This window comes from Xyrauchen texanus, chromosome 11 (assembly GCF_025860055.1).
Source record: "Xyrauchen texanus isolate HMW12.3.18 chromosome 11, RBS_HiC_50CHRs, whole genome shotgun sequence".
Lineage (NCBI taxonomy): Eukaryota > Metazoa > Chordata > Actinopteri > Cypriniformes > Catostomidae > Xyrauchen > Xyrauchen texanus.
Window position 1 is genome coordinate 3,193,979 of NC_068286.1, and position 9,970 is coordinate 3,203,948.

Here is a 9,970-nt window from a genome sequence, read left to right on the forward strand (position 1 = left end):
GACATTCACTAAAAAGATGAACAATCATCTCTTCTATGTCATTTTCCCTCAATATATTGATTATTCTTATCGAGTGTGCATCGATGTAATATTTTAATCTTGTTTCTTAATAGATATTTGTGGGGAAGAGACCAAATTCAATTAACACTGTATAGTGTCATCCATTGAAAAGAAGATGCTGATTAGATTTTCTGTTGATATGATCGTGAACAAAGTGGTTATTGAATTTGTCATCAGTAATAAGAATTCCTGCTATTGAAATAGAAATGTTATTCAGAGAAATAGGATTATAGGTTCACTCTCCTTTCAGAAGTAGTTTTAAACCACTAGGAATAGCATTGCCTACAATATTAAACTCTTTTAAAGATACTTTTACACCCAAATAATTCATTACATCTTTAAGCTGAATTCCATAAATTGTTGTTTTATTATATTTTATAGATAATACTTCACATTGGGAAATCTTGAGGAAATGTTTTATGAACTTCTGATTGATTTAAGAAAATTATCATCTGCAAATTGGGATATTTGATTTCTTTATCTTGAATTGTAATACCCTTAATCACATTATTCTGATCGACCATTACGTTTAAAATCTGAGTAACCAGCAGGACGATAAAGGGGTAAATGTCTTTACCTCTGTGAATGAGACATTTTGATGTTGTTCCAGATATAAGTTTAACACAACTGTTTCCTCTTACATGCAGAGTTTTCAATGCATTGATAAAATAATTATTAAAATCAAAAAGTATAATTCACTAAAGAGGAAACTATGACTAACAGAATCGAAGGTTTATACAGCTCTGAAGTCAATCCATCACTCCCAGGAGATTTATTGTTTTTTAACTTATTGTAATACTCGGGTTTGTGGGTCTGGATGAATCCGTGCTTACCGAGTATTATTTGTGGGTTCTTGACTATTTTGCTTGTCTGTGATGGCCAATGAATAGAGGAGTCAGACCAAGACTTCTGTGCTCAAAACTCAGGGTTTATTTAGACATTTCTTTAACATTAACTCTGCCTTGTTCCACCCGATTACCTCATGCATTCCCTCCACTTCCTCCAACTCTCTTCCTATTCTCTCCCTCTCTGTTTCCCTACGCTCACGATATCTCACGTACAATCTAACTTTATTTAAACCTTTCCATTTCAGGTCTTATATTATTAATGCCCTCTTTAACTTCTTCCAATGAAATCATATCTATCAGTTCTTATTGAAGTAATAGAATTTAGAAAATGGAAAGGGTCAATAACATTAGAGTCACTTTTATACAATTTGCCAAAAAACTCTATATGAGACGAGATAAGGTCTGTATCCTCACATACAACACCATCGATTTTCATTTTCCTAATCGCATTTAACTCCCCATCTTTTTTTCGAGAATTAAGAAATATTTACTGTTTTTTTCTCCCATCTCTAACAACTGCTTTCTTGAACTAATAAAGGCCCCTTGGCTTTTTATTTATATATTTTAAGTTTATTTTGGAGTTTATTCAGAGAGGCCTGATCCTCAATATTGAAATTTCCTCTCTCTATTAAATTATTAATTTCATAAATTAATTATCAAATTAATAAATTTTTTCCATAGATCCTAACAGCACATCCTATTTCAAATGTCAAATGTTCCCATTGTTTACCAAATTTAAGGCCAATTACCTTATGGTCAGTTAAAGCAGCAGGCAATATAGATGGACCTAAAATTAGAGGTCGAGCCGATAAATCAGCCGATTTGTTTTGTGTGTGCATTTTTAACATAATCGAATCGGCCAATATCCAAGTATATCAAGCCGATTATTAGGCAGGCGCATCTGTGGGCAAAATAAATAAATTTGTATAAAATAATAGTATACAAACCATTTGAAATGTTTGGTCTCTGGTAGAAAAATGACCTTATTCAGGTCTGGAGAGTGCAAGTGACAGATTTTGCGTGCCGTATTGCGGGAATCACAGCTTGAAGCCATGATCTCCAGGATGGTGTCTCTGCGCTTGTTGTTGGAGACCCTCACCCATTGTGAATATAGTTTTAGTGTAGCATAATTTATTTGCGGGTTTGTCACCTCGCGCGACCCCTAGTCTCGGGTGCCCACGTGACTATCTTAAACAGCAGGATCAATAGTCACTCCAGGAGAAACGATCTATCTACATGAGCCCGCAGTTGCTTGTAAGTGTGTTTATTTATTTTTGGTTTCTTTCAGCTTTTTCAAAGGATTAGAGGAGGCAAATTACAAGCCGACCACAATTAAACACAAGTTGGAGGACCTCACCAACTTTCTCAAATGGATGAGGCTCACGAAGCCGGACTGGGTGAGGGTCTCGAACACTATTTTGGACAGAGGCCTACTGATTATTGGAAGGCTGAAAAAGGATTTGGCAGCAAATGTCCTGTCACATCAGCAGGATGTGGCCAAGAATAAATCTGGTAAGTTTTACCGTTTAGTCTAGTGCCAATAGAGTGCGCTTTTAGTCACTTGGTATTAAACGTTTAACTTTACATTTGAATTACTTACAAATATCTGTAAAACTGTTATTATCGCTATTATAATATTTGTATGTTTTCAAATGTCAGACAGCTTGGTGGATGTGGAGCTGTACTTCCAGTTTATTGAGATGGCGGAGAAATGCCTGTACTGAAGCCCTGAGTAAGTATTACAGCTTCATCCAAAGAACTCGGCTCATGCATTCGATTGAGCTTCTAATTCTATTCATTACTAAACAATTAACCAGCAAACATATTTTTTGAGGTATTGACCAATATTCTGTTACAGAGGCCATCAAGAAGACCTGAACAAGGCAGTCATTAGATAACTACTTCAGGATTCTGGCTGGGTTGCTGATTGCATCCTCAGGGCATCGGACAGGCGTTCTCACGAAATCATCTCAAAGGTACATCAAGCATTACTAATACTCACAATTGTGTAGTCAAATGGGGCATCCGGCACCATGTACAATGTGGCCTATAAATGAAAAACATGTCAGAATAAGGCAAAAACAGAGTATTAATAAACCACAAATATACTGTACATCTTACCATCAACATAAATATACCACAGGTTTTTCCATACGGTTGTCTTGGCAAACCCTTATATATAATGAAAGAAAGGTATGAGTGCATTTTCACATAAGAATTACAAAACAGTTCTAAATATAATGGTTCAAATTTGATGTTTTTACCTGTAAATCAAGGCCTGTCTTTGCTGCTCGAACAATCAGCTCATTCCCTGGTCTCTCTATGTCCAGTACGTAGTTGAGCTAATAAAAATGCAAAGCCAAGGTTAAACACAAACTTAACACCGTATGCAAATCAGAAAAATAATTAAACAAAACAGCTAGATGTTGACAATCAAGATTGAACAGCTGTTGCATTTGATTTCACAGTAAAAGCTCTTCAAAAACAAATCTTAATAAATGTGCCACAACTGCATTAAGGTAATACATTTACCTTTGAAAATGAATGCCTTTTTTACATGGCCTTCCCAATGATTTTGAATCTTCTTTTGAGTCATTGGCTTCAGTGAAGGGCACAAGGGGCAATGATAAAATGTGCATCAACTTGTGCACTGTGGTAGCAGGTGTTTTTCACCCTCTAAGACCATGTCTCTCTCGTTTTCAAGAACCACTGAGAAGAATGTTGAAATGACCACAAGTAGAACACTACTGACCAAACTCTCTCATCCCATTCATGGGAAAAACACTTGAAAGGGCAGTTTATAATCAAATATCTGCCTATCTCTCACAGAACAAGCTGCTGGATGACAATCAGTCAGGCTTCAAAAGTGGACACTTCACCGAGACTGCCCTGCTGTCTGTAGGAACTGTGCTTGACTGGTTTAATTAATATCTCTCAGGTAGGTCCTTCAAGGTAGCCTGGAGGGGTGAGGCGTCCAAATCACATCAGCTACTTAGTGGGGTACCTCAGGGATCAGTGCTTGGGCCACTTCTCTTCTCTATATACACAACATCACTGGGACCCATTGAAAACCTAACAGTGGACAGGATTACCAAGGGGAATCACCACATGATTGCCAGGTGACCCCCTTCTGGAAGGATGGCGGTAGGCAACACAGGTGTGCTGGTTGCTCTGCTACTTTACACACTCTTTGTAAAGTCCACACTGCCGGTAGAAAAATGTTATACTAAGGACACAATTTGTAACAACATCTTAAACAACTGGTTTGACAAGGAGGCATATTGGCACGAGAAAACAAATAAGATCAATGGCGTATTTGGGTACGGAGAGTACACCTTGGCTGTCACACTTGCAGTTTCAAATCGCTACCATCAAAGAAGAAAACGCAAAGAAACACCCTGTAAGAAATCAACAAACAATGCCATGATAATATGCCTTTGCCTACTTTTGTCGGGCGACATCCACCAGTGTCCTGGTCCAACTGGCCAAATAACAAACAGAGTAAACCTTCCCGATGCGCTTACCTGTGGCTCCGGTGCATCTTTGGCGGCGGTGCGCCAGGGCGGTGTCTGCAGGGATCCGGCGTTGGCTCAGGTGAATCCCTGCGTCGAGCTGGGATGGACCGGTGGGTTTGGCTCCTGCGCGGATGGTGGACTGGATCTTCGGCGTGATTCGCCGGGGGCAGCGGTTCGCGTCCGTGGGGAGTGCATCTGCCGTTCACGGCTCTGGGCTTGGTGGCGCTTCTGTGCGGCGCCTGGGTCTGGACGGTTCAGGGTTTCGCCCTGGTTCACCGAGTGGACATCCTACGGCAACGAAGCGGCTCCCGCGCCTGTGGGCGGTGTAGCGGGAGGCCCGGCGGTGGTGGTCTTCAGCGGAGCCGGCGTGGTGAGCACCGCTAACATCCACAAACTCTTTGCAGTAAATAAAGCAATACGCATGAATCGGAAGTGGAAGGTTGTTCACACTGTAAACAATGCACGCATAATCTGGGATCAAAAAGTCAAACCAAAAGGTCTCTTTGGCGGACATCTAAATATCCGAAGTTTAAAATCAAAAAGCGATCAAATTATCCACATGATGACTGAATCAAATCTGGATTATTTTTGCCTATCCGAAACTTGGCTGCACAAAAATTCCCCTACTGCTGCGCTTTTAGTTCCGGGGTACGTCTCCTACAGGAGAGATAGAGCTGATGCCAAAGGGGAGGGGTTATGATCTATGTGAGAGATAACATACAGTGCAGTGAAATCCAGTGGAAAACCCCAATTGATCTAGAATGCGTTGGGTTAAATTTATCTCTTGCACCTCAGATGTCTCTCACATTATTAGTCTTATATCGACCACCATCTGCTAAAATAGACTTTTATGATAAGTTTAAGGAAATGTTAAAGCAGTGTGATTTTAAAAAGGAGGTTATAGTGATGGGTGATTTTAATCTACACTGGGACGATAACAGTACAAGGAAAAAACTGCAGCAAATTATGGATGGATTTAATCTTGTCCAGATGGTTAAAGGACCAACACGGATCACAAACAATTGTAGCACCCTAATTGACTTAATCTTTACCAATCATCCGGAACGGATCACAAAATCATTCAATATGTTAACTGGTCTCTCAGATCATAACATGGTGCTGATAACAAGAAAATTAACCAGAAAGCGATTTGCAGCTTATTCCGGAAAAAAGGAGTTCATCGGCATTCCAAGGAGCAACCAAGAACAATTTCACACAGCAATAAAAAATATGAACTGGGACACTTTATTAATGGACAATGAATTGGAAATAATTAGTCAGAAATTCACTGAATGCTTACAAACAAAAATTACAGAATTTGCTGTGACAATTAAACACAAAAACAGAAAGCATTCTTTTCCCTGGCTCAGTGATGATATCAAACAATTAATGAAAGACAGAGACAATGCCCTTAAAACAGCCATAAAGTCAAAACTATCTTGTGACAGACAAAAATTTGCTTCGTTACGGAATAAAGTAATAAGACAATTACGAAAAGCAAAGGCAGACTTTTTATTACAATTATTAAAAACTGTCATGGTAACTCAAAAGCGATTTGGGAACAGATCAATAAACTAACAGGTAAAACTTCTTCTAGTAATAACTCAATACAACTAAAGAACAATGGGATGCTTATGCAGGATCCATCTGCTGTGGCACAGACACTAAACGAGTATTTTGTTGATTCTGTTGATACCATAGCCAAAAGTTTCCCTGTGAAACATAACAACTTACCTGTTATTAGTTCAGATTTGTTAATTGAGCCCCACTACATCCAAAATTTGTATCCATATCTGATGTGGAAAAGGTAATTACACAGCTTAAGTCTTCACGAGCAAAAGACGTGTATGGGATGGACACACTCATGCTCAAACGAATAGGTCAGTCAATTTTGGGACCACTAACGCACATCATTAATGTGTCACTAGATCAAGGGAAATTTCCTGAATCATGGAAACTTGCTAGTGTCATTCCTATATTTAAAGGTGGTAACTCCCTTCTTTCATCTAATTACCGACCTATTAGTATTTTGCCAACAGTATCCAAAGTCTTTGAAAAACTGGTTGCTAAACAAATCACCAATCATCTTAATTGCAGTTCTTTTCCTTTGCACTCAATGCAGTTTGGTTTTAGGGCTAATCATTCCACAGAGACAGCAATATGTTATTTTCTAGAAAAGGTTAAATCAAATATGGACAATGGAGGGGTAGTGGGAGCAATCTTTTTAGATCTTCAGTAAAGCATTTGATACAGTTAACCATTCAGTTTTACTGCATAAACTTCATGCATTTAATTTTTCCCCAAAATTCATTGACCTCATTAAGTCATACCTTTTATCTCGTTCACAAAGTGTAAGAATTGACCAATATAGTTCTACCCCTTACCATTATCAACTGGTGTTCCACAGGGCTCAATTATAGGTCCAATTCTTTTCAGTTTATACATTAATGATTTACCATCTTTGTGTAAAAACTGTGACACTTTGATGTATGCAGACGACACTGCTGTCTTGGCCTATGGAAAATCCACAGAGGAAGTTGCCTCAAAACTTACAGAGGCCATGTCACTGATCTCAACCTGGTTAGAGCAATTCTGTCTGCAATTGAACATATCTAAAACAGTAGCAATGTTCTTTTCAAAAAATAATATAAATATAAAACCTGAAATTGTAATATCTGGAGAAAGATTACAGGTCGTCACAGAATATAAATATTTAGGACTATATATAGACTCTAACCTAAACTTCAAAACTCACATAAAAAAAGTTAGTAATAGGATTAAGTTCAGTCTAGTGAACTTCAGATTCATTAGAGACTTTCTTTCAACAGAAGCTGCTAAATTATATTTCTTTTCTATGATTTTATCCCACATAACATATTGTTTAATAAGCTGGTCCAATACTCACTCTACAACAATAAAACCATTAAAAACATTATACAAACAATCATTAAAAATACTGGATAAAAAACCATACCACTACCACCACTGTAGTATTCTGAAGAAATATCAGTTACTTACCTGGGATAATTTAATTAAATACAAAAACATCTGTTTAATTTACAAAATCAGACATGGTCTAGCACCTCCTCCACTATGTGATTTTATAAATTTTAGATCTAGTGAGATTAGGGTAACCAGAGGGGCAGTGAGGGAAGACTGCATTATCCCCCGGAGAAAAACAGCTTTTGGTCAGTCTGTTTTCTCCGTAAGAGCAGCGCAGCAATGGAACTCAGTGCCTGAAAACATCAGAGAGTCCTTGTCATTCTTTTCATTCAAAAAGAATGCAAACAAATGGCTTGTTGAGAGCCAAACTTGTAGGCACTAATGCTTTCTGTGTACACTTAAACATTGTGGATTTATTTATTTTTATATGAATTGTATTTTTTAACCATAATGTGTTGTATGTAATTGTATTTTTGTGATTTTATACTTGTGGTTATTTTTAAGGTTGCCTTTTTTACACCCGGCTGGGGGACTACCGATGAAAATTAGCACTTCTGAGCTAACTTGGGTACATTTACATTGTTTCAATGTTGATTAATGTACACTGTCCCCTTTCAAATAAAGAGAGAAATGAAAAAAAAAAAAGGCACATGGTTTTGCTACACTGATGACACGCAGCTCTACTTGTCTTTACAGCCCAACGGAACCACAGTGCCTGCTCGAATCTCTGCCTTCCTGGCAGACATCTCGGCCTGGATGAAGGAACACCACCTGCAACTTAACCCAGCCAAGACCGAACTGTTGGTCGACACATGACTGTGCAGCTGGGGGCATCTACAGTATCGCCTTCCAAAACGGTCAGAAAGGGGTAACCATCGATGAACTAAATTTCACTGACTTTCGGCTTCATCATACCACATTGGTGGAATGACCTTTTAGACCAAAACCAAAGAAACTCATATCCCCTAAAAAAACAAAAACAAAATTATAATATATATATTTTTATTATTTTTTTAGCTTAGTCCCACAATAGCAACATCAACAACAGTAAAAAACAAAACAACCTATTTGTGAAGAACAGCACTTCATATCATGAAGCAGTGATACGCTCTCAGAGCGTGAGAGCAGTTCTGCCTGCATGCTGGCGTCCATAAGAAGCAAATTCACATGGACTTTCTCAGAGTGCTGGAACTGCCTCCAGAAGCTCTCATACATCCTTTTGGTGATCTTCTCTGTACTGCACACCATAGTTTTGATGTAGACTTTAAAACCGCGGTCTAGCAGTTGGTTAATTTCACCGTAGTCATAATCATCGTAATGTATGCCAAACATGCAGTGGATATAGTTCCAGATAGCCCTACGCAGCATGGAAGTGTCCACACCCTGGCGTGTCGCCATTGTGTTATATGTCAGATTATAAGCATATATATATATATATATACACACACACACACCTACCTGCCCATCCTATGTCTCCAAGGTGATAATGGTCAGGATGGGCCTCCTAGGTCTGATGAGCTAAGAGCCGACAAGTACTACGAGAATGCAATAGAAGCCGCTCCGCATCATCAGTCAGAATGAGATCAAGTTCAGCTTGTAAATCTAGGTGTCCTGCCCATCCTATGTCTCCTTGGTGATAATGGACAGGATTGGCCACCGGAGTCCCATTCCATTATTCCTAGCTGTGGTATTCAGGAGTTACATGGCTTTATTTTCCTCCAGTTACTTACTCTCCTCTGATGAGCCATCCTCCTTTGCTATCCTGAGGAATTAACATTTAGGGTAGTCCCATAGCTCTCTCCTAGTTTCTTTGAAATTTTACCAGTGGTGCCGAGGACCATGTCAAGATAGACTGGATATCAACGTCCGAGTCATTGTAAACCACCACCAGAAAGTCAATTGCCAATGTAGTGTTTTTTTAAACATTTATTTTTTATTGCAGCAGCCCTTGTCACTCTCTCGGTTGGGCATGAGTGATCAGGGGTGTGAGCGGAGCACATAGTGAGGGTGCTGTACCTCCTGCTCACCTTCGTCTTTGAAGGAAATCATTTCATCGTTCAGCCCATTTTTATTTTTTTATTTTGTATCATTTATAATTGCTTGCATGATGTCATTGTGCCAGCAGTAGGTGAACTGTTGCACATAGTTCAGCAGAATGGTTGTTCCCACTGAACCCAACTGTGGGGACTCGTAGGGACAGACTCACTACCTTCTGGTGTTCAGGTCCTGATGGTACAAGTCTCTCCGACTGCTCTCCACACGTATCAGATGGCTTTGGTTGGACACCGAAGGGTGACCACAAACACCGTGGGTACATATTCAGAGGGAATTTGTTGGTTCGTCTCTGGCTGACTAGGCATTGGTTACGTCCGGGTTTGTGAGTATCAATTGTAAAACCCAAAATTTTTTTATATGTTTGTAAAGTATCTCCACAACCTTATTTTCACCTACTTTATAAAAACTTCATGGACCCTCACACTTAAAACAAACTAAAATGAAATAACACAGTCATGCTATTTCAGGAAATATAGTCACCATAACCAATTAATTCATGAAATCTAAGAAGAGCCTGGGCGGTTCAGCCCATGAGACATTTAAACTGCT